This window comes from Lates calcarifer, linkage group LG5 (assembly GCF_001640805.2).
Source record: "Lates calcarifer isolate ASB-BC8 linkage group LG5, TLL_Latcal_v3, whole genome shotgun sequence".
In the NCBI taxonomy this organism is placed as follows: domain Eukaryota; kingdom Metazoa; phylum Chordata; class Actinopteri; family Centropomidae; genus Lates; species Lates calcarifer.
In genome coordinates this window covers 16,052,407-16,077,988 of record NC_066837.1, presented here as the reverse complement: position 1 = coordinate 16,077,988, position 25,582 = coordinate 16,052,407, and the positions used below count along the sequence as shown (strand labels likewise).

At 41.1% G+C, this 25,582-nt stretch overlaps 1 protein-coding gene across 1 annotated transcript in view; it reads right to left on the bottom strand.

The window, feature by feature from the left end:
- Positions 1 to 25,582, bottom strand: part of ptprdb (protein tyrosine phosphatase receptor type Db) — a 136,749-nt gene that overhangs the window by 98,364 nt on the left and 12,803 nt on the right. Inside the window, 3 exon segments of the mRNA XM_051070669.1 lie at positions 1,456 to 1,500; positions 2,805 to 2,880; positions 15,433 to 15,458. The gene's annotated coding sequence lies outside the window, so the exon portion shown is untranslated.

Sequence of the window (25,582 nt, the reverse complement as noted above, 5' to 3'; positions counted from 1 at the left end):
TTAGGGGACCTAAATGCCTCACATGCAGGCTACCAGCAGACACTAGCTAGGCGGCTGCGAATAGGGATGCCTCAAGTCCCCACTCAGTTACTGCAGTGCATGAAAATTAAACAGGTGTGTGGCCAAAAATGAGTATGTTGAAAAAGAGTGAAATAAGACATTCAAGTGTAAGATTTACCTAAGCTGAAACCAAGTGATTTTATATACCAGGGATGATCTTAATGTACCTGGGCAGACTGCCCAAGTAAAGCCTATGTATAGAAAACACTGCAGCAGAGAAAAAGTTGAATGAAGTTGAACACAAACAAGCCAAAAGAGCTCCCAGCCTGGACTACACACTGTGTGGCTTGTGACCCCTTGATGCGAAGCTGCAAGTCATGTCTGATTTGTATGCAATTCAACCTAGAAGAGTTTTCTCTTCTCAGGTTGTTTCATTTGAATACGTTTTAAAGGCCTGAGGATGTAAAACTGTGTGGTACACAGCAGAGAAAAAAAACAATTTTGTGTAGCAGAATTTTTTTTCTCTTATCCTGTTGATAATCTCGGAACCTCTCAGATTTATCTTGCAACCTCTTGTGGGGGTCTTGACCCTCAGGCTGATCACCACTTCCTGAGAACACAAACAAAAAATGATCTGCAACCTGAAGGTGAAACTTGAAGCTGCCTCATGGTTCAAACTGCACTGTTTTACAGTCCCTGTGCTCACAAAGGCAGAGGGCATTTCTATTGCTTGTACCAGTTTGCACAACAGCTCCACTGACGCGGCAATTTAAGTGATAAGTGATACGAAGTGCGACCCACTCATGGTGTTGGTCTGTGAGGCAGAGGTTACCCTCAGCCCACACTCCAGCCATCACAGGATCCCTGTCTCTGTCGCACCTACGCAGACTGAACGTGTGTGTGAATGTGTTTGTACATGATTGACTGTGTGTTTGAGTAAGTTATCTTGATCAAATTCCCAATTACACAGACGAGTGTCTCTTCAGTGCTACGTTCTGTGTACAGATACACAAACAAACAGACATAAACGTCACACAAACACACCCACTCACCCACTCTTGCACACAAAAGCAGAATGAGAAACACACACACACACACACACACACACACACACACACACACACAGAGGCCGGAGGCACCAGGCACTTCATTTCCTATTCCACCCCCTCTCTTCATCCTCGGCACCCTCATATTCCAGTCTAGCCTCCCCAGCACTCAACCCTCAGTCACTATAGCAACCTCACACAGAGCTACTGGCAGCCAGAGGGCTAATCATGTCATTACAACATCTGTCAGAAAACAGAGACACACACCCTCAAACATGTATACAACTGCATGCACTGATGCGCCCCCTGCGGCGCTTGGACCCAGGTGTCCCTGTGTCCTCACAGGCAGACAGGAAAGCACACATACACACACTAAAAAATACGGTCAAGCTAGAGATGACTTTCTTACCTTTGCTCATGGTTCATCCTGGAACAAGAAGTTGAAAAGCGGGAGCTGAAATGGGAGAGGATGAGATTTTTCATGTTTTTGAACTGTGTGCACACTTAATCTATCAACACGAAAACACACTGATTGGGTTTTCTACTGTTTTTCTTGGCCAGGAATCATTTGCTTGAAAACTTGTCTTGGATGAGACAGAGAGATAAATGAGGGGAGGCCTGCTGTGGGATTTTGCTGGTAAAAATGGGCCAATCAAGCCTGCTACAGAAAACATGCCTGCTGGGTATGTTGCTCTGCTGCCACCTGTAGACCAGACCTGGTACTCCACCTACACAAAGTCTCGGGACACTGACCTCAGAACATTCACCCATACACGACTTACTAACCTGGGGAAACAGGAACTGGGCAAAAAAGAGGGGTAGCTGAGTTGTGTGAAGTAAGTTACTGCTGCACTAGATAGTTGTAGACCTGCAGTGTTTCACATGCTGTCTGATTCAAAACCAATCCCCTTGATAACGTCTTACTTGCTTTACTGTACAGTGCATGCGACTCCCAGTGAAGCACTCCACTCGGCTCAGTGTGCTCTGTGCACCATCTAACAATACTTTCAAACAGTTTGATGAAATCTTTTTTTTTTTTTTTTTTGAAGTTTGGCAAGGCTTGCTACCAAAATGAGTCACACACACAAGCTCAAACTCAAACTCCAGCCAGCATCGGAAAAGGAAAGTGCCACTCAGAGCAACACACACAGCCTACGTGCAGCCTCTGCATCTTTTAACAAACCGAAGAGGGGTGAGCAAATGCTTTATATTTAGAATGGTGACGCTATGCGAACTTGAGCGCTAACATGAGAGGAAAGCTCAGCGATGCGTTTGGAAAGCTGCATATTCAATAATGTATCAGAGGCAGCGTTTTAAAAACAGCTGGGGATTGCCGCTCTGTCTTGTCCTGTCTGCCGGTCTGTCTCTTTGCATGTCTTTCCTTCACTCTGTCCAGCGCGACGGCAGCAGATTTGCCACTCCTGTGGGGAGCTGATGTTTGGTTAAACTTTCATCCTGTCGACTGTGTCTTCACTCGCTCTCTCCGTCCCTGAGGATGAGTCTCTCTCTCTCTCTCTCTCTCTCTCTCTCTCTGCTTTCTTCACTCTCTTTCTCTGAAGAAAGATCCCACTGCTTTCTCCTTCTTTTTGTTCTCCCTTCTCTGGGTCTTTCTCTGCGGACACTGCACAGCCTTTTAGAAATATAAATCATACACAAATCTAACCTGGAACAAATCTGCTTTCGACCGGGGAAGGGAAAGCGGCATTATGGGTGTGTACATGTGTCATTTTGAAGGTCATCATCATAAACGGCGCCTACCTGTTTCAGTGCACAGGTCCGCTGTGCTGCTTCATCCTTGAGGAATGAAAGAGTAAGAAATCTCCCCAGAATTCTCCTGCGAAGAGAGAAGAAGAGATACAGAGAGAAAGAGGGTGGGGAAGGGAAGGGAAGAGGAAAAGTAGGAAAGGGATTAGGAACACAGTCTTAGCCTTTCAGAACTCAATGCTCTTAAAGCTAACTCTGGCTTTCAACTAAGTTCCCAGTGTTTGTGTCTGCTAGCACTCGCCTTTGCGTTGGTGTGTGTGTGTGTGTGTGTGTATGTGTTTATGTCATAGCATTCAGATCGAAGGTTCCTATGTGCACCCTGAGTTCAACTGCTGCAGCTGAGTTGTTTCCAAAAGCAGGTCGGGTCAAATGGAGAGCCCTGGCTCAACTCCTATACTGGGGGCTTTTAAGGCTTTTAAGGCTTCCATGCCAGCTACTTACAAGCTGTACAGGGATGTGAGGGGATGAGTGGTTGAAAAGCTGGAGTGGGAAAAGCATACAGCACCTCAGCATAAGTAGAAGTATACACTCTGACAGATCAAAGGGGTTGTACCAGGACATGTGTGAACACTAGCACAGGGGTGTGTGTGAAACGTAAACAGAGAGAGATCGTATACACAAATATCCACACACACACACACACACACACACACACACACACTCATGTTACTCTTCCATGTTTTGCAACTAGAATGACCATGTGTTGTTATTTGGAATTCTTCTGCCATTTGTGGAGTGCAGCAGAGCACACCAAGTCACAGCAAAATAGAAATCACTTCGCTGGTGTAGTGAAATCAGGATGGGTCTCAGAGGATCATGGGCAGTTGCACAGTTATTTTTGTTATGAAATCAATCCTCAGTTGAAAAAAATTACCCTCTGCGACAGTGGTTTTGTAAAACTTTTTTTAAGTGTATCCAATGTGAGCAGTTATGACAAACTAATTCTTCTTGATAAGCCCCCACTCTGCAGCAAGCTGTGACAAGTTACAGTCATAGTATAATGCAGCAGAAATGAATACACATTTATCACAGACTATTAAGATGGTTAGAGTGATTGTGTCATTGGCAAATGGAGCAAGGTGCCATAAAAAAGAGTCACCACTAGTCTGTGCTGTTACACCATTCCTGTGTTTGTGCTGCTGACCGACTTACTAAATAAGGGCAGAGACGATGATGGCAGCATACATTAACTGCAGGATCTGATGATGTTAAGATCGTAAGCGATTTAATTGCAAATGAAAACTAGGACATGTGTCATCACTGCTGCATTCTTTGACCTGTAAACACCTGCTGTTTTCAGGTCATAATGGCAACATCTCACTTAATGTGATCAAAAGTCATCTGAAGAATCCTGTGTCTTTGCTCGGCTCTGATGATCTGTCTAAGACGTGTGATAAATTTCAGCGCTGTCCTAGCTTGCGTATACATGCACTATGTGTGAAAACTAGTTCACACTTCATTTTCAGTTGATGACACATTCCTCCCTGGATTCCTCTGTGCTTGTACCATGTTTCTTCTGTAACGATCTGACAATGGCTGGTGAAATCAGCTGGGTGGAGGATTATTATAAGCATCGGTTACCCTCTATTGCGGGCGCCAGTTTTCCTCTCCATCATGTTGTTTTCCTGTTGGGTTTCAGTGCTCCCTGGTTGGAAACCACCTTGTTAGTGAGAATGTGCTTCACCTGTGCTGGCCCAGCAGAAGTAATTAAAGCCTCGGCAGCCTTGTGCAGGAGAGGAAGAGTTTGGAAACTAGATCATTTAGAAAGCTCATGTTGGTGCAAGCAATTTCAGCTTTACAGCTCTTGCACAATAAGCTAGCAGAAGTAATGTTTATCCTGTTTTTGGTGGACATGGCATTACTGTAGTTTCCTCCCTGATTTTTTTGTATGATAAAGTGGCACCCATGGTGAAAGTCTGTCTGCAAACCCTTTTAGCTGCTTTGAATTTTGAAGTTTGTGAGGACTCTCATGGGAGCCCTTCAGAGCAGCCTTTGAATCCCTTTTCAGTTGATGGCTGAAGTGAGCTGAATCAAAATGTTGGTAGTAATTTTAAGGGAATTCATCTGTAGTTGCTTCATGTGGACAACACCTTTAAAGGTTTCTGCTGGTGACAGAAATGATACAGGGCAAAATGGCATATTATTTAGGTCACAGAAGTGCTTTCACATACCCTTTTCACACTATGAACCATACTATTTCTGCACTGATCTGCACAGCAATGGCCCAGATAATTTTTTGATGTCTAACCCTAACCAGGGCAGCTCAGTGGAACTCTGTTTACTTTGGTTTGGCTTCACTCAGCATGTGTGAAACACTCTTCTTAGGTTTCTGTCAACTGGATTCAACATCAAGGCAAGTGGGTAAGCAGGGCAGCAGAGTGGGCATCAGATGGCCGTCTCTTAAGCCCTACTTTGTGTATGAGTGTACTTAATGTGGAGTCACAGTAGGGCCATGCATAACACTGACATGATTACCTACAAACTTTATCTCCAGACACAACCTCCCTCAAGCTGCATCTCATCTCTTTTGACTGTGAAATGTTTCAAGATCATATGCCCATCAGTGGTGTAATTTTCTAGAAAAAATATATTTCAGCAGCAAATTTAACTTTGTAAACATGTTTACGCTTTCGAGGTGTATATGCAGCACTGATCAAAGTTTGCCCAGAATGTTAAGGAGGTTACTGCAGGTCAAGTTGGCAACAGGGACCCTCAGAGCGGCATGACACGGTTTTGTGTAAACAACTTGAACTTGTTTACAAAGTCTTTGTGTGTGTGTGTGTGTGTGTGTGTGTCTGACGTTTAAGGGTTTTACACAAACCGAGAGGCATCTCATCTGCCCCCGCAAGGATGATTAAGCATTTTGAGAGGATACATGATGCACAAATGGCTGCATGATTCAACTGATCCTTCAAAAGTGACCTGCTGCTCTTGAATGCCTTGAGAGTGAAAGAGGCCTTCAGTGGAATGAGGATTATTCAACTACAGACATGTCCCACGTGCGCCCTCGCTCATCCAACAACCTGTGCATGAGACAGTGGGATAACAGGAGAGACGGCGAAGAGACACACGCAGGATAGAAATTCGAGTCACACTTTAATCCTCAACTACATAAAAAATTAGCTCCACTTAAAACCTAAAGTACAATAAGTACAGCTACATCTGGCATTTTGAGTCAAGTCAGATTACAACACTTCAGTGTGTCTTGATTTAACACACCAAATGCAACTGAATTTCTTGAGAGTTAAACCAAAGAGTTGGTTTTAAATCTTACACCTCTATTGGCATTCTTGAGAAGACATTTATCAATAAACATCTGAATGATAACAATGACAAAAAATATGCAAAGAATCTGTAACAAACACGCGCACACACACACTATATATTGTATGTGGTCATCTACACAAGTTTGTGACCATGCAGACTGTACATTCACCAGAAAAGCAAACTGGACACTTGTTTTCTGCACCGCATTTATGTACCTTTTCTGTTTGTTCTTATGAGCGTTTGCTTTTGGGATCCCCTTGAAAATGACACGATACATCTCAAGGGTTGTATCCTGATTCAATAAATCTAATAATAATTTGGTATTCCCTATCTTAGTCCTATCCTCGATAAGCTGTCGCACAAACTGCTGCTTTTAATTTTGCCCTTCACCTAAACACAACAAACAGAGGAGCTTCTCTTCTATTGTCAGGAAGTTGCCATCATGTTTTCTAATGTGCATATGTGAAATGTGTCTGCTGTCTTTAAGGGGTTGGGGTTAGGACCTCTTTGTTGTCACATGTTATTTCATACAGAACATACAATACAGAGCTAAAAGAAGAGTGAATACTGAAGATCAACAAGTGAACTGAAGTAAACTGAAATTTGACTTTTGCACAAAACAAATCATGCTTCTCTGTTACTAATCAGAAGACCACTGTGCAATCTACATCTCTGTCTTCTCTTGATTATGTGACTATTGTGTGCATGCATGCCTCTCCCTCCAACTTGAAACATGTATTGTGCTCCATGAATATATTCCTCACTCACCATTGTATCTTATATGGAAACTTGCGCAAGCCTGATTGAAAAAGGATGGTCAAATTTGATGCAGCAATGGGAAAGAGATCTTGACTTTTAAATCACTAGTATGGGTCAGGCTCAGAAACCCAACGTAATGAAACTTGACATGTATCTTTGTTAGACCCTCCATGCTTTGTACATGAATGTTGTTTTTCAAACTCCATGCCCCCAGTAAGCAATCCGTCAAAAAAATACATAAACACAGTTAAAGCCGAGATGACATCACCAGGGTTATCTTCTCAGAATAGTCTCTTAGTAACAAAGCTCCGAAACCACAGAACTGACCTTAAATTCTTGAAAGGCACCGTGACTTTACATTATCTGTCATTAATGAAGGTACAGAAGTAGTGATCAGTTTTATTCTGTCTCTTTGAGAGGTCAGATCACTTGAAACTGCTTGCACTAGCCCACAATATTACAGAATTTTCATGGAAGAAAAACCAGAGGAGGGTGGCTGTGAGCAATCTGCAACATAGCAAATTCCATGTAATGGCAGTGTGATGACACAGCTTACACAAAGGGTACAAAAATCCCTGCTGTGAAACGATGTCATGCCTCTCTGAAATAATCCTATATTTTCAAATTCTATTTAACACTACAATGTGAAGAAAATCACAATGACTGTTCTTCAGAGTGAGCGGATGCTATTGTGAGCTTGGGGTGGCCCCGTAGTCATGGATATATGGCGACAATTCTGAATTATCATTTGGTAGGTGCAACAAATTACTCAGTGGTGTCCTACTTTTAAAGACATATTAGATGCTACTGTGCTCGGGGCCAAGAGAATGAATGACTGAGAGAGAGAATGAAGTGAAAGTGTCTACAACACAGAGGGGAAGCAAGAAAAATGAATGGGTGTTATGGGGTGAAGAAGAGATAGGGAGATAAGGAGAATTATAGAAAATGAGACAGGGCAAATGAGATATAAGAGGGAGGAAGAGCTTCTGAAGTGGAGAAACTCTGATAGAGCTTTGCCCTGCTCCATCTGCTCAGCTATCATCTTTGAAAGGCAAAATTACACAGTACATCTAATTCCCTTGCACAGTTAACATCAAATTGTCTCCGTGCAAACATCCTAATTCTTTCACTGGCAGACAATAAGTGCAGCCTTTCTCTCTAAGAAACCTGCAAAGTTCTGGATAAGAAGCCCCTGACATTTTTCTCTCCAAGGCGAGCGGGATGGAGTGATAATTTAAGCAGAATAAATAGAGAATGGTGACAGAATGTCACAGAGGTGGCGGCGGTTGAGACCAGCACGACCTGACACCTGCTTATTTCTTGCTTTTGACGACATCACAAATGTTAGGCTGATATTGGATTCCCACGAGTGTTGAGTGGGAATGCTGGAGCAGAATTAGAATGGCCAAAGAACGACTGCAACGGGTTTCCTAATGAAGCCCCTCTGCCAAAGTGACCCATTTTCTCTTTCTCTCTTTTTCTTTCCCTTCTCACTGATACAGCTGCCCCAAATTCTTCACACGGAAGAATATGCATAAATTTAATTAAAATGGCTAAAATTATTGGGATAGATTCTTATATCCCCTTCCTCCAAACCATTAGTCCTTGGGTATGCTTGGACTCTTGTGGGTGAGGAGTCTGACAGGGTCAGTCTTCATTGTCAGGGGAAAATGTCACCATAGAGATGGTAAATTACAATAACACAAATGAACTTTCACTTTAAAGGACAAGGTGGAATTGAAAAGATGTTTTAACTGTGTATGTGTGTATGTATTTATGTGTGTGGAATCAAGACAATTAGTTTTTTTTTGTAAAGTACCAATCCTCTCCCAGTTTTTCTCTAAAATGATTTCCTGGTGGCTTTTCTGCAACAATGTAAGACAATTAGGTACGCTCTTTTCCTCCATTTCTCTATAAATGCAGTTTGAAATTGTTTTTAAATGCCCACCAGACTTCTTTGATTTTATTGTTCTGACACAATGTCCCTGTTTTAGAGATATAATAAGAGTTTGAGGTTTATGAAGTAAAAGTGTGGGGACTGGTCCAAATTGCAAACCCATGCAAGTTAGCAGGGGATTTTGTTAAATATCTTGCAATTAAAAATTCCCTGGAGCGACTGATTATACAGCACTCAGACACCCACTATGTAAGCATACAAGGTTCTTAGCTGAACAGATCTATTTCCTTGCTTGAAATGGACTGAGGTTTTCCAGAGGTGTTTATGATTATGACTGGTATTAAACAACCTGAGTGAGCTAAAATGGATCAAGTCATAACTGGCTTGTTTCTCTGTGTTCATCTGACAGACTGGTCCAGTATGTGTTAGCTTGGTGCAGAGGCTGGAGGCATGGAAAAGCACCTTAGCATGTACCAAAAAAGGAGAAATAAAACTGAGTAATTCCACAGTTGTCTTGTGTATTCCAAGCTTTCTTGTAGACATTAGCCTCGGTTACCTACATTCAACAATCACCTGGTTTTGTTCAGAGTTGTAGACCAACTTTCAGCTAGCTGTGGATAGTCAGTTAAAGGGGCTATTTGTAAGTTTTCTCTACCAGCATGAACCACCAACATGGTTCCTTGCTGCGAGTGGGTGGTGGTGATGGTCGCTTGTGAAGAGCTTCACCAATTGTTGCGTTTACAATACAGGAGGTTAGAATGTACCCTCTGAGTAGCGCTACTTCTTCAGGGCAGTCTGGATGCTACGGTGAATCGCTAGCAGAAAGTGATGAGACAGCATCACTAGAAGAGAGGGGAGTGATAGAACTAGAAACAAAATATTGCCATTGCTTTTCACAGCTGGAGACAACTCTTGGCTAGTATGGAATTTAAGTTTGATGCTGAACAACATTTCCTCTACGCTGGTAAGAAAACAGCAGTTACTGCTAATGTTCGCTGTGTAGCGACAGCAAAATTTACAAATAGTTCCTTTAATGCCTCTTGTATTGCTTGTTAAACCACAGCGTCTTAGTTTTTGTTTCTACATGTTAAATACAGGGTGTGTGACATTTGGCCATTGAAGCTTTCATATTGTTTAAAGGCACATCTTCCCAGAGCTATGCTGAGTAACAAAAATAATGTAACTGATTAGTCACTAATTAGTAAAATAATGTAATTAAATTATTGATATGTAATATGTGATGAGTAATGCTGTCTTCACATAGAATGTGATATAATAAAATATCGTAAAAAGATGTCATGTTCATTTCTAGAGGTATTTCTAGAATTTGACATTTTGTCGTAAGCTGTTGGTTTTTCTGCGCTGATGACATTCTGTCCTCACATCAGGAAGCGGGAGCAGATTTTTGCTGTTGTGGCTGTACGAGCGTGCATGTGAGTGTGAGTGTGTGCGCACGTGTGTTTGTTTCTTCCTGAGCATCTGCTGTCATCCCATTGGTGAAAAACGAGGTGCATATAAGTCATTCAGTGAGAGGTAGTCACTAATAGGATAGAGGCTGCTCCCTCTCAGCTACCCAGGCACACACAGGCACACAACTAGTGCACACACAGACTGTCTGAGACACTCACATGCACGCGTACACACACACTCACACACGCATACATCTCCAAGGGAATGAGCTATGGCCTTATTACCCACCTCACTTCCTTGCAGCCGGTGTCCTCCCGTAAAACCACAACAACACTGTTCCTGTCCTCTTTCCTTCACATACTCCATCCATCCCTCCATCCATACATCCATCTGCCCATCCATACATACATCTACCTATCCATCCATCTTTGTGCTCCCTCCTCTTTCTCACTTAACTCCCACCTATTCTCGAGACTTTTTCTCCTTCACACTCCCCCATGCCTCCTTACTCAACCTCCCTCCACACTTCTTTTCTCTTTACCTCATTCGCACCTGTGCTCCACACCTCCCATCGCCTCCTCTTCCTCTTTTCTTTGCCACTTCCTTCTCTCCCCACCTCGAGCACCTGATTTCTACCCTGCATTAAAATAGCCTCTTCCGCACCTCTCCCCTCCGCAAAGCACCTACCTGATTACTCAGATCTCTCCCTTCCCTATACCCCACCCCCACTCCCACCTTCCTCTCTACTTCCAATCCTACCTTAACCTGACCCATCCTTCTCCTTTCCTTTCATTTCCGTTCCTTTCCTTTCCATACTCTTCTAAACTTTCATCATATGCCTCTCCGCTTGATCTATTAATCTCTCTCTGTTCTCACTCAGCCTCCCTTTTCCCCTTGGCTCCTTTCCTCCCTTCCTCTCTCTCTCTCCCTCCCTCCCCTCTTCTCACCCTATTTTCTTCACCTCTCCCGGCACCTGCTGCTGAAGCTGTCTAGACTGGCAATGAAATGAGGATGTAGAGAGAGAGAGAGAGAGAGAGAGAGAAAGAAGGTAGATGGAAGACAACACCAGTATGGGGTGGATGTGAACAAAAATAAAGAGATAAGAGACACTTAGAAGAAGGGGAGTAAAAGAAGGAGATGGGAAGGTTTGAGGAGAAAGATAAAGTTGATAGAAGAGTCGAGTAGATGGCATGAAAGAGAGCAGAGATATTGTAAAAGGGTTCATGATCTAAGGAGAAGTTGTTCATTTTTAGAAAAAAAAAATCCACTTCTTCTTTGTGGTTCCTTTTGAGTTGTCAGTTTCATTTTTTTTCGCTCTAAATTGTTTGGATTCTTCCAGAGAACACAACAGCAATCATTTTCAGCGGCTCACTGCTTTACACCCACCGAACACCTCTGTCCACTCATCTGTCATTTCATTTTTGAATTGTGGCCCATTTTTTTTTCCAAAGGATGTGATAAACCTGCCCAATTCACACATAGTATCAGAGTGAAGAAACGTGATCCAAGGGGACTTTGTCCGTTTCTTCCTGATGAACACCACCATGAATGAATTTTGTGGCATCAGTCCAGTCATATTGCGAATATGGGTGCTGGCAGAGGACAGGAAGAAGTGAGTGGAGGAAAAAGAAATAGTGGCCTCAACTGAGTGATGAGGGAAATGAGGACAAACAGATGTTAGATTACATCTTTATACGCCAGATACAAACACACACAGACAGTTTTGTTTGATGGTCTGTGTGTTTGTGTGGTTCAGAGTATATGTGTGTGTGTGTGCTTGACGTGGGGAGGTGTCCTGTCTGTCTGTAACAGGATGTGATAATTAACCTTTCTCCTGCTGAGCGGAGCTATTAAAGCTAAGGCTGTAAACGAGTTTTATCACGAACACAACACATTATACAACTTTAAGTGTTTAGAGCTCTTGTATGCATACAGTCACATTGTGCGCTGGACCAGCTCATGCAGGGGTCATTCTGCCTGTCAATATCTATCTATATACATCTGTATATCTGCCGAGCTACCTGTTGATTTGTCTTGTGTGACTCTTTGTCGCTCTAAATTAAAAATTTGTGTCCAGTCATGTGAGAAACACTGTATTATTTACTCAAGCACAAAACAGAAATGATTTAACAAAAAATGTATGAGCTGACATCCATATTCATCAGATGGCTTATTTTTACATTTTCATCTCTTTACCTGCCATCTGAAGCAATGTGAACTGAATGTGACTGCCAGCTACACAATTTCACAATATAAACAAACATGCATGTACATAGATTAAAACATGCTAGCTTTATGGACACTAGTGGAGGAAGTATTCAGATCATTTACTGAAATAAAGTAATAATAACATACTAATAATAATAATCCCTTACATGTAAAAGTTTTGAATAGGCTATTAGCAAAATAATGTGCTCCAAGTAAAGTCAAAGTAATCATGCAATATCAAGCATAATGGCCCCTGACAGTGTCACATCATCATTTCATTATGTTTGCCGCAGTACTTTAATTTTGCATTTGGTCAGGATGGAGCTAATTTAGATGCTTTATATGGGTAGTTTAATCTGGACATTTTCAAACTGTGAGGCACACCCCCTCAGATCCTGCAGGTGTAGCAGTAGTTGTAACACACACCATGGAGACAATTAAGGCACTTTAAAACCATTTCCTTCAAAACTTGTTCTCCTTGTTGGAGTCATAACTAAGTCAAATCTGAACACAAAGACATAACACACACATTTTTAGATTCAGTGTTTGTGTGACCTACTCTCTCCAAGGATATCCTAATGTGTATGACAAACATCAAATCAACTCCAGAAGAAACTCCAGAACTTGCCTGAGAATCTTCATGCTTTTAAGTTTACGTCAGTATCAAAGTAATCCAGTGATAGCTGTCCGAACACCCATGGGTACGCTGGCAATAGGAAATGTTAATAGCTAATTCAGCATACTTTTACTGGTGTCAGTTAGCAGAAATGTAAACAAATACAGGATGAAAAAATGGGGCTCAAGTTGTAGCCCACAGCAGAACTCACTGAATCCATAGCAATATTATACTTCCTGTTCACACCCCCCAAAGCATTATGACAACTGTAGTTCCAAAACTTTGAGAATGATTGTTAGCAAATAGAACTAAAAAAGAAAAAGGAGTGACAAAATCTATTACTATTAACTTTTTTGTGTTTAACTACCAATATTTTTTGATTTTGCTGAGACTAAGAATGTCTCCTCGACAGGAGGGTTTAGGGTGATGTAGTTCTTCCTGAAATGAAGTGAGTATAAGTATAAAATAGCTTTATAATGTCTTATTCAAAGTACACATATCTCATAACTCTATTCAAGTATAATACTTGGGTAAGTGTACTTAGTTACCTTTGACCAATTTCAAAGATCCATGTGCATAGAAAAAGAAACAAAACTCTAGTCTCAATTGAGGGCCAGTGTGGCAGATGGGCCAGCAGTAGAGTAACATATGACTTTGTGCCCCTGAGTGAGTCTCCAGTAGCAGTGCGCCAGCCAAACCTTAGCCACTAATGAGGCTCTACACACAGTCCCAACAGAGCCCACTCCAAACACTGGGAACCAGACACACACAAGGAAGGAGACAGAGACCAAGATGTAGACACATGCCCTCATGTACACATACACACACATATGGAGACAAGCACATACACATGCACGTGCTTGTGTGTGCGCGCGCACACACACACACACACACACACACACACACATATGCTTTAACAGAACCTTGGGCACCAAAGCAAGCAAGCACAAAGGGGCACACTAACATGGCATCTGTGTTTGATAAAAAACAAAAAAAAACCTTGTAGCTACAACTGTGTCGCTTTTTATCTCTTAAATTCTTTGGCGGAATGGCAGCCTTCTCTGCTTGTCCTCAGTTCTGAGGTAGGTGTGGGTGATCTGGACAAAGTGAAGCAATAATTACTGTATCACAGTGTTTTCTCAATGTCTGGCAGTATTTCATTTTCAAATGGAGTTTAACAGCCTCTTTAGGTCAATTTTTTTTTTTATCAGTATATTTTTTATTGTTGTTCTGTAGCACAAGTTTTAGCACCTTTCAAATTATTCTGATGGCAAAAATACATTCTTGTGAAAACAGGTGCAGCCTACAGTTCATTCATTCATTGTCAGTGTCTTGGAGTCTGGAAGTCACCAAAGTCAGATAGTTTTAAATCAGAAGCATACAGGTATAGGTCCTTAAGTTAACCGCCCCCACCCCCCCCAACGAACTGACGACAAAATATTGTAAGAGGTATTCAAAAATATAACTGAGGCTATCAGACCTTAAACTGGAGAAAAAGCAATTATTTTTATTACATCATGGCTGATGCATTTCCGCTTTGAACTGATTAGATTTTTGAGGTTGAGTGCCTTTTTTAGTTGTATGTCGAAATGTGTAGAGAAAATTCAGGGCTTAAAGCCAAATCGCTAAGCTAAAATATATGATTGTTTATAATCAAAAGACAGTTTGATAGAAGGTTTTCGGACAATAAAAAAGCAGCACTGAGAGCATATCACGTGATTTGCCCATGCTCACACTGCACACTCCAGGCGGATATTACACACACATCCTGTATACCCAACCACAAGGTCAGGCACAGTTGGTATGGCATTGTAGCACATTTAATTTTCTCTTGAAGTATTGAGAGTCTGCTGATATTATTACAGAGCACCCCAGCCTGAAAGTAATAAGTTTGAGATATAGTAAAGCTGAACACTGTAATCCATAAATAAACAATAACAGTGGCCTTGCCTTTTAAAAACTATAAGGCAGTTGTTTTTTTGTTTTTTTTTTTTGTAGGCAGACCCCGTTATGACTAATAGCTTGTGATGGGCAGATTCAGTTGCAACACATCATGGAAGAGGATTTACTGTACATTATTACTCTTTGTGTGTGCGATGCAGAATTACTACACAGCTCATGTGATATAAGAGTCGTGATTTAAATTACATGCAAATGTACCGCACATGCTGTGTAACACCTATAGAAAGTGTCCTACTGGTTGCTGATTCCGTTCTGTGCATTTCTGATCATGGCTTTACCAGGGGAGTGCAGTGGGAGTGCTACCCAGAATGTCTCTTTGTTATCTTAACACAATGTTATTGTGTTTCAGCGAGGAGGAATCAGAGCCAAATAAATTTTGAGGACGCAGATTGTTTCGTGATACACACACTGTGCCAAGTGCTGATGGCATGCTGTGTTTTATGAGTTGAAAATCAGTGGAGAAAAGTACAAGAGAAGGAAAACACGGAATGAGTCTCTCTTACCTTAAGAAGCACTTCAACACGTCAAACTGCAAAGAGAGGGGGCGGAAAAGGGGAGAGACAGAGGAGAGAGGGAGGAACAAGAGGGAATGAGAGAAAAAAAAGAGACTGAAATTAGATTACCATAGGGTACAGTTGCAGAACAATGACTTTCCAAGACACTTCACGGGAGAATGTGTGAGGCAGAACAAGAGAGATTTTGAAAAGGTGCAAGAACGGATTTCATTTCACAAGCAGGCCTGTTGTGCATTTGTCTTCCTCTCTCTTCGGCCATACAACATCTACACTATACAGACCTTATATCACACTCTCTTACACAGACTCAGATTTGTTCAAAATATATCCCCAGACATTCTGTTGCAGTTGCACTTCCCGAAATACATCAGTTTAGAGATTTATTTTAGAAAATCATCACTAAATCACAACCCATCTCTTATATAACTAATTTATTCGAGAGCAAAGATACATGAAATCATCATAATCTTAATTTTGGTATATTTTTGAATCCAGAACAGGTGGATTTTGACAGCTCTGACTAAGAATGTGGCACAGATCTACATGAAGAAGCAAAGTGAAACAGTTTCTGCTCCATTCAATACCATTTGACAATTGCATCATTAAAAACAAACAAAAAAATGTAAAAGAGGAGGCTGCTCCTAAATCTGCTATTGAAAGGACTGTTTAAGAGACAACTTTCAGAATTCTAACAAACAAGGAAAAGAAATTCCAGGTAAAGACTGCATGGATTTGCTGAATGTCTGAAACCTGTACAATATTTACTCCTCTCGTCCCTTCCCACTGCAGCTCCAGATTTCATCAGCTTCAGTATAGAGCGGAGCAGGAAGTGAAGGGATAGTGCTGGTTTTCTGGGTGTTTGTCTTCTCTGTTGCCTCTTGCCAACCACTGACCTACTGTACTTCACATTGCCACGCTCTCCTGGCTGCAATACATGTGGCATTGGAAAGAGATCATGTAAACAGCCTTACAGTTAAACAGACCCATGGCACACAGTGAGTTTACTGGTCCATGTCTGTCTTCTCCAAGAAAGAAAAATCAAGTGACCAAGCAAGTTTTTTTTAGAAATACAAAAATGATAAATTCAAGTGTTTTCTAACAAGCAGATGCTACCTTGAAATGCTGTCTTCAAATTGTAAAGGTTGAACACACTTGAAACACAATGTGTTCTTGGAACACAAATTAGCTGTAGCTCTCTCTACTTCTGAAAAGGTCCCCAAAATAGAATCCAGGAACCATTTTGTTATTTTACTCAACAGAGAATACACAATGAGTTGTATTTAAGCTGTAGTTCATCCCTAAGTACAAGATCATAAGGAACAAATGGTGATACCTAGAGTTCCACAGTTCCACAGCTGAGCATACTAAGTTTTAACAGTAGATAGAAAAATGGAAGAAAAGTCAGGTAAATATTGAAATTCTGACCCCACAATCTAACTTTATAGATTAGGAGGATTTGGTTTGTGTAACTATTTATCTGTGATATAGTAAAAGAATACATAGAGTCCATATACGTGTTGCATACACACTTGTGTATATTTATTTTTATATGTTTAAAATATATATATTTTTAAATGCATCATAAATGCCTTTTTGTGACCATTTTGGATCGTTGCACTCTCATTAAATGTGCACACTTTATTTGGTTTTGGTATTTTGTCATGAAGCTCACATAGGAAAACACTGACTGACTGAATTTCTGCGTAAGAATGCAGATACTTTGGTAAAACAATTTTTTTTAAAAAGCTGCTGACAGAAAACAATGTGTTAGAAGTAGAAAGTGTTGAAAATGTTTGTGAAATGTGGCAGCCAAAAGCAGCAGACTACACATCTGTGTCACCACCAGCAGGCACAACACCGTGGAGAGCTAATCTTGTCATACCATGTGAAGATGAACATTTTATTTCAGTATTACTGACATAATATTGTCAGTGATATAACTTTTGAGAGAGTAATTATTCTTAAAATTTTTAATAAGGTACATGTGAAATACATATAAGCAATTATCTTCAGTACATGTACAGCTTATGTAAAATTCACTGCAATTGACCACAGAACATAAACATGACACCAGATCCATACATTTTAGACACAATCTGACACCCATGAATGCACAGAGGCACTCAAACCCACACACTGAAACACACACATACACACACATGCACAGAGCGATCAGAGTGTTTCATTAGAGAGGAGCAGATAGATTACACTCCCAAAGGAGACATTGACCAAGAGGCCATTGATCGACTGAGCTAAGCCAATCTGTGTGTGTGTGTGCGCAGATGTGTGTGTGAGTGTGTGCGTGTGGAAAGTAGCCTACTGATGGAGTCTTTAAGTTGTTAGAGTAAGCACACTAAATCTAATCCAGTTGTGTTTAATGGAGAGAGAAAGAAACAGGCTGTTGACATATTCATTAGGCCCAATTACTCTGTCCAATCACTGCCACCAGAGAGAGAGAGAGTGAGAGAGAGAGAGAGAAAGCATCAGCGATATTTATGTCTTGGCATATCACCATGGGAAAAGATTGATAGTACTTGAATGGTAAATAAAAAACATATTTATTCCACTTAGTGAATGACAACATGGTGCATTTGGAGGCATCTAATATCATTTGTTTTCAATCAAGCCTGGCAGAGTACTGAAGCGTAAATCAATCTGGCTTAAACTGGAATCACTAAATTATACAGTCTTATTGATGGTTCAATAAAGATTGTTAAGACTCAGAGGTTGTAATCATGACTTACTGTATAGTAATAAGACAATGACACAGCCATATTTCCCATAGCAAGCTCATTGTAAACACTAACAATCACAGACAAAAAACAAGAAAATGCTATTCCTGGTGACATATCATCTGCCTGTGTGTGTGTGTGTGTGTGTGTGTGTGAGTGTGAGTGTGCGTATGCTTGAATGTTTCCCATCTACATGTGTGGGACTTGTAATTAGCTTTCTAGCTTGTTCTCTTACATTGGATGTGAAGGTAATTGGGGCTTTTGGACACTCGCTCTCAATCTCTGTCAATGTGTGTGTGTGTGTGTGTGTTGTAGTATCTGTTTTCTGGAGGATGGCCAAACCATTACTGTGTGCTCAGCCTGCTCTAAAGCAGCTTGTGATTCATTAGTAATGAGTCCATTTGCAAACTAAATTAGTGTTTGAGTGGCCGCACGGCAATGTGTGTGATGATTGTGTCCACTTACACTACTCGCCATCGCCCTACTATTTTGTAGCAAGCAGCACACACTCACACATGCTTACAGAATCAGGCTGTAATGTTTTGCAAATGTAAAGCATGTTTGGATGTGTATGTGTGTGTGTGTGTGTGTGTGTGTGTGTGTGTGTTTGTTCAGCCAGCTTGAGAGGCTCATGTGGAGATAATGAAGTCAGTCAGTTGTGTCATTAATTACTGTTTTACACCTGCTTGTCTCAGCTAATTAGACATGCTGACACACACACAAGTGTACACACACTCTCTCACAACAAATGCACGCACAGCACACACACGTGCGCACTTTGCACGACTTCACATATTTGCGCGCACACAGAAAGACATATTCTGTCAAACTCAGACTCATGCACAAACTTCCAGACAAGTTTTTTTTAAATTTTATTTTTTTTCTTACACCGGCGAGTCAAAAATACATTCTCATTTTCACTTAGAGGAAGGTGAGATGGCACTGCTAAACACAGCATGGTTTTGGGGATCTCTCTCCCTCTCTCGCTCTTTTATTCTCACATACAAACACATCTCTGTACACCTCCTTCTCCCTCTCGCGCTCCGTCATTCTCTCGTCCTCGCACTGTTCCTTCGGTTCAGTTCCCACCGTCTCTCGGTACACCGTATAATCTGTTCTCTGCTTCACCAAACGCACACTATCTCCCGGTCTTTAAAGTATCTCTCAATCAGTGTGTGTGTGTGTGTGTGTGTGTCTCCTCCCAGCCCATTTTCTCAACAAAGGCCACAGCTGCTGCCGGTTTGCTGAATAAAAGATGACAGAGCCGTAATATCAGGAGATTACCAGTTAACGAAACAATGATTTTGTCCAATTTAAATAGCGACATCACTTGCATCACAAGCACTTTGCATGTCAACTGTGATATGATAATGTTTGCTACCAAATGAAAACAGTTTTCATCTGCACAGAGAGACTCCCTGACTCTGTCTCTTCCCTCCTTTTGTTCTCTCACTCCCGATATCTCTCTCTCTCTCTCTCTCTCTCTCCCTCCCCACACACTTGCTCTGGCTCTCTTGCCCTCCCTCCGTCTCTCACACGCATACACACTCACACGCACGCACACACGCAGAGCACGTAGAGCATATGGCTATTTCTCTCCTCTTTGAAGGGCTGCTTTGAAGCTATGGCACCCGTATCGATTGGCGCTCAGATGAGCTCGCTTCGCCAGAGCCCTGCGATTATCTGTCGCTTTATTTCAAACAGCGCGCAAGAGAGGGGGGCTTACACACCCATCACTCACTCACACTCTCACAGTCAGTTATACACTCGTACATGAAGCACTCACACACACACACACACACACACACACACATCCACACACAAACGGGGATAATGAGATGAGCTTACACGCCGAATCCCGATACTTAAAGCAAGCTGCGCTTCAGAACTGACAAGTGAGTGGTGAATGTTAAGAGAGTGAGGACATGGTGAGAGAAAGAGACTATAAAGTCTGGCAAAGTGATGAAACTTAAGAGAAAAATTTCCCCCCACGGCTCTACTCTGATTTCAAAAAATCTGTTCCTCCATAGGCGTTGTGAAAATCAGTTTGTCAAAAATGAACATTCTAAACCGGAATGCAAAGTTCATGTGCAAAAGGTTGAGCTCAGGGTCATGGCTGACAACTGTTTGTCAACTTTTAAAACTTAAAAAAAAAGACAAAAAAAAAAACAAGAACACAATAAAAATCTACGATCTCAACGAACAAAGAATGGCCACTGCGCTCTGCTTTTGCAGACTGTAGCAGGGATTATTCAAAGAGGGAATTTCTTCTTCATGCCCACAGGAGTAAGACAGTGAGTGAGCCAGGGTGACATGAAATGTTAATGGTCTGCCCAGAGCAGCAGAACTTCATAAAAGACTTGATTTATAAACTAGAGTGGCTTTCAGGAACACTGAACATTGTCACATTACACGTAGAGCTGGAGACGCACGCACACACACACACGCAGGCATACACACGTGCAACATACCACTCGTGTTTTGATTAAAACCTGGGGCCACGCTGCTAAGATGTTATTGAGAATAAACATTTCTGAGAGTGTAATTCAAGTGCTAAAGAGTATCACTCCTGGAAGCACAGTTAAACATATGAGGGAACACACACACACACACACACGCACACACAAAGACGGTAGACAGCTGAATAAACACACAGGCATATTGTGACGCCAGCAGAGCTGAACATTTTATAATTACTCACATCACTTACATGCTGCTCCAGTCCCAACCATTACTCCATGTGTCAATCACATGGTTTACTCTAACAACTTAATGAACCAAGACTTTGGATATATTCATCAGCTCAGGGTTCAAGAAGATACATGTTTATGATACTTTCGAGAGGGCAACTGCCCCGAGGAGACACATACACACGCACACACACACTCACACCAGATGCAGCCACGTGTGTGCACAAACAGAGCGGCAAATGCAGTGTTAAATGTTGGGAAGGATGTTGGTGTGAATGTTTGCTTATTCATGATGTTGAGGCAGGGTGATCACGAAGCTGACATTTAGTCTGTGTCTGAGAAGACAGACACAAACATAGACAGACAGACAGAATGCTGAACACACAGATGCTGTTATGGTTTATCAAACCATTAAAAAAACAAAAACAAGACCAAAAAAAAAAACCCCTACATGTGAACCTGTTAAGAGAGGTTTCCCACTGAGCTCAAAGTTGCGGAGAGAGACGCTGTGATTTTTCCATAAACAAGAAAACAATATAAACAACAAAAATGAGTTGCTGGGGTTCTTGTGTTAACACGTTTCAGCCTATTTAAAGCCTCACAAGAGACAGATTACATGAAAAGTCAGGGGTTCACCGTTTAACATCAGTAAACATCAGTAAACGACAGTAAATTTGCATGGTTATCCATCCAAAAGTTGTTGAGACATTTTAATGCAAATGGATGACATGAATCAGGGTCATTTTCTCTGACTAGAAAAAGCTCCTTTAGTCCACAGAGGACATACAGCTGTTTTCAAGGGCTGGGTGGTACCCCGTGTTACAATTAAACTGGCCTTTAAGAAGTCACCCTTCAAGGGGTTTGTCTGATAATGCTGAAAATGTTAATGTTGTGATGTTGCTCTGAACCACATCACAGAACCAATAAGGCTGAATATGCAACATACTATACTGTGACTTCATCCTGTTTCATTTCATTCATTCACATTTCCATTGATTGTGTTTTTGTCGTATCTTTTGCATTTGTTGTATCTCTCAGATAAAAAATCCATTCAAAATGATTCATCTATTTCCTGCTCAAGGTTAACTAAGTCAGGGATATTTGCTTGTGCACACTTAATGGAGTAGGTTTTTCTCACAGCTGTTTCCGAACCAAACCCAGTTTTCAGTACTGTATGTACAAGTGTGTGTACTTACACTGTGTTTTAGATGTGCAGGTGTGTAAGGATCATTTGTAGTACTGTCAAAAATAAGAAAGTGACTGGTTACTCAACACAACACCTGCCACCTGTCTGGTTGTGTAGAGCACATGGTGTGCGCATCTTGAGTGTGGACGTAAGTGTGTGTGTGTGCAAGCGCAAGAGAAAAGGAGGTCTGGAGGGGTTGAGAGAGGGATGTCTGGGTGAGTAAGTTTATTAGCTGAGGTGGGAGGTTTATGTGCATAAGTGCACCTATGAGAGCCCGAAAGAAATGAAAATGTGTGAGTATGTGTGTGTGTGTGTGTGTGCGCATGTGTGTGTGTGAAAGAGAAAGCAAGACAGAGGGACAGAGAGAGAGAACGTGTGTGTGTGTGTGTGTGTGTGAGGGAGAGAGAGTGTGTGTATGTGTATATACATGCTTGTGTGTGGTGAGAGTATATTTAAACACTCGTTAGGTCGGTATCCAACCATCACAATCAGCGGTAATCCTGACTCAGCATCAATAATGACCCCATTAGTCACAAACCCCTACTGGTGCACACACATGCATACACACAAACTTAAGCACACACACATAAACAAACTGCCAGATGGACACCTCCTCTCATTAGTGTGCATGTGTTGCATTATGTGGTATTATTTTTAAAAAGACACGAAAGCTACACAGATACAACATATAATATAAAAACGAGAGCTGCTTGGATAGATCAGTTGTCTTCACAACACTGCCAGTGCAGGTGATAAGCTGCACTGACTAAAGTGTGTAATATGTGTCATTTTAAAACTGTCATTGCAGCTAAATTTAGGACATTATTTTTTGTTGGTGAATTTGATAAAAGTCAGTGTTTATGGTAAAACGTAGCCAAGGGTGGATTTCAAGACAAAACATCACCAGCTTTTTTAAAAATTCAAATTAAACGTTCTATATTTTAAAATAGTCATGAATGTAAATCCTTGTGTTTGTTGGAAATTTTTAGCAGTACGGTATGTTATACACAAATTCCATTTCTCATTAAATATGCACAAATCTACCCTTAGGTTTGATCATGCCTTTCAATGGATGTATTTAATTATATTCATGCATAAATTGAAGTTTTCACTTGACCTTCACACTGTAAGAAAGACATATACAATACCAGAAGTGTATCTGCAAGGACATGAAGAATGATAATATGATAATATACAGCAGTTTCAGAGTGAATGTTAAGCCAAAAATATCAATAATCTATTGTGTAATATAATTACTAATTGTGTAAATACTTAACTGTGTTATTCATATAATTTTGCAATATCCACCTGCTAATACAACTGAGCCATCTCCATGACAACTGACCAAACTCAATGAACACTGTCAGATTCATCTGAATGCTCTGAAAAAAGCTAAAAAGTTGACCTTGAGTAAATATATGAATAAAAATATGTATGTATACCCACAAAGAATAATACAATGAAATATGAAATTCCCTCCTGGTATTATATGAATATGAATAAAACTACTATACTACTAGTATACTTTAATATTTCCAGGTTAATGCTGTTCTTTGTCTGACACAAAAAAAAACACATGCACAGCACGTCAGCCTGGAGCATGAGTGACTGTGAGAGGTTGAGGACGCACTGTTATTGTCGCTCTATCAAAGGACACTGATATGTGTGTGTGTTTGTGTGTGTGAGTATTTAAATGCATATGCAGCTGTATACATGTAATCCACAATGCTAATACACAATGTTTTATGAGACTGCTTATTTGTTTGTGTAGAAAGACAGGCAGAAGGAAAGTGAGAGAGGAAGAGGCAGGAAAAATGACAATTAACGCGCATCATGTGCATAAAACATAACATAAACATACAAACTCACACATGTAGGCACACACCTTCCCACACACAGATGGTCTGATGTGAAAGATCCAGGTCCAGTGGAAGTGGAGCTGTATTGCTGACAGTGTAAAGGTCAAAGGTCACAAGTCAAAGGTTAAGGTCCAGTCAGCAAGAATGGACCCCACACGAGACCTCACCTCTGCTAGAGCCTGTCTGCATGTGTGTGTATGTCTGCTGTTAGTGTGTGTGTGTGTGTGTGTGTGTGTGTGTATGTGTGTGTATGTGTATGTGTGTGCGCGTAGATAGACACACACTTATGCACATATGAACATTTATGCCATATTTTCCATCATGTAAGGATGTGTGTGTGTCTATCACAGGTCTCACAGTAGGTGTGTAATTCTCACTTTGTGTGTCTGCCTGTGTGCGTTTATGTATGTGTGTGTGTGTGTGTGTGTGTGTGTGTGTGTGTGTGTGTGTGACCCCGTGCCCTACATCCTGACAGGAAGAGCCAGCGGGCTAAGAGAGGAGCGCTGGACCCCGAGGTGTCAATCACAGATTCAGATTGACAGACGAGTTAGCTAACGCTGCTCTCACACTCACCCACACACTCTCCCTCTCAGGACTGCACTCTGTCACTCTCTAAGGCTGGCTGTCTTTCACTCCCTCTTCCTGTCTCTGTGTCCTCTCTGTCTCTGTGCTCTGTCGCTCCCCCCATCTTTTTTTTTTTCTTGTCTGTCTCACAGCCCTTGTCTGTACATCCACATGCTGTTTGCAGTTTGTCAATTTACCCCCCTTCTCTCTCTGTCTTTCACTCTCTTTCTATCTCACAGCCCGTCTCTTCTCTTTTTCTCTGACAGATGGGTGCCTCAAACCATTTCTGTTTCTGCTAGCTCTCTCTCAATACATCTCCTGTCTTTAGTTTTCTAGCTTTCTCCAAAGCACATAATACCATCATTCATGCATGCATTGCACACGTTTACCGTGCCTGTGTCAAACATCTGTGTGTGCAAATGTGAGTTTGTGAGTGGTTTTGTTTGGCTGTCCTCAGGGACAACAAATTTGAGATTTTTTGGTTCACTTGTACATGTGCTCTATTTATTGCTATAGGGGCAAGTACAAAGAAAAATAAATAAATCATATAACTTATAGTGGTTAAATAAAAGTTTAGATGTCAAGATACAAATAGGCATTTAATAGTTGTCAGCAGAAGTATTCAATTTCATCCTGTCTTAAAATGTAATTTATTCTGGATTCAACCTCCTCTGATGAAGATGTCACACTTGGCTTGTGGGTAGTACTGCAAGTGTAGTCAAACATAAAATATTTTAGTGCAAACATTTTGTTGTTAAAACCAAAACTCAATGTTAATTAACTGTTATAAAAAAAAAAAAAAAGAAATTGCGAACAAAATGCTAACCTTTTAAGATCAAATGTTAATTGACTTGAAGGTTTGTGCATTTCAACAAAAAAGTCTAGAGAGGGAATATAAACTGACTGAAAACAGAACTACTTTCATCACAAACATCTTAAAGTTCAGCTCCTGACTGGGGTAGAAATCACACAAGAGATGAAGTCAGAATGGTGGATGACTCCATATTATTTTGGGGAAACTCAACACTGTGACTCCAACTCTCTGAGCGGCCAAGCCTAAGCCTCACATAAATCTGAGATCTGATCATTTACTGCATAGTTTTAGCA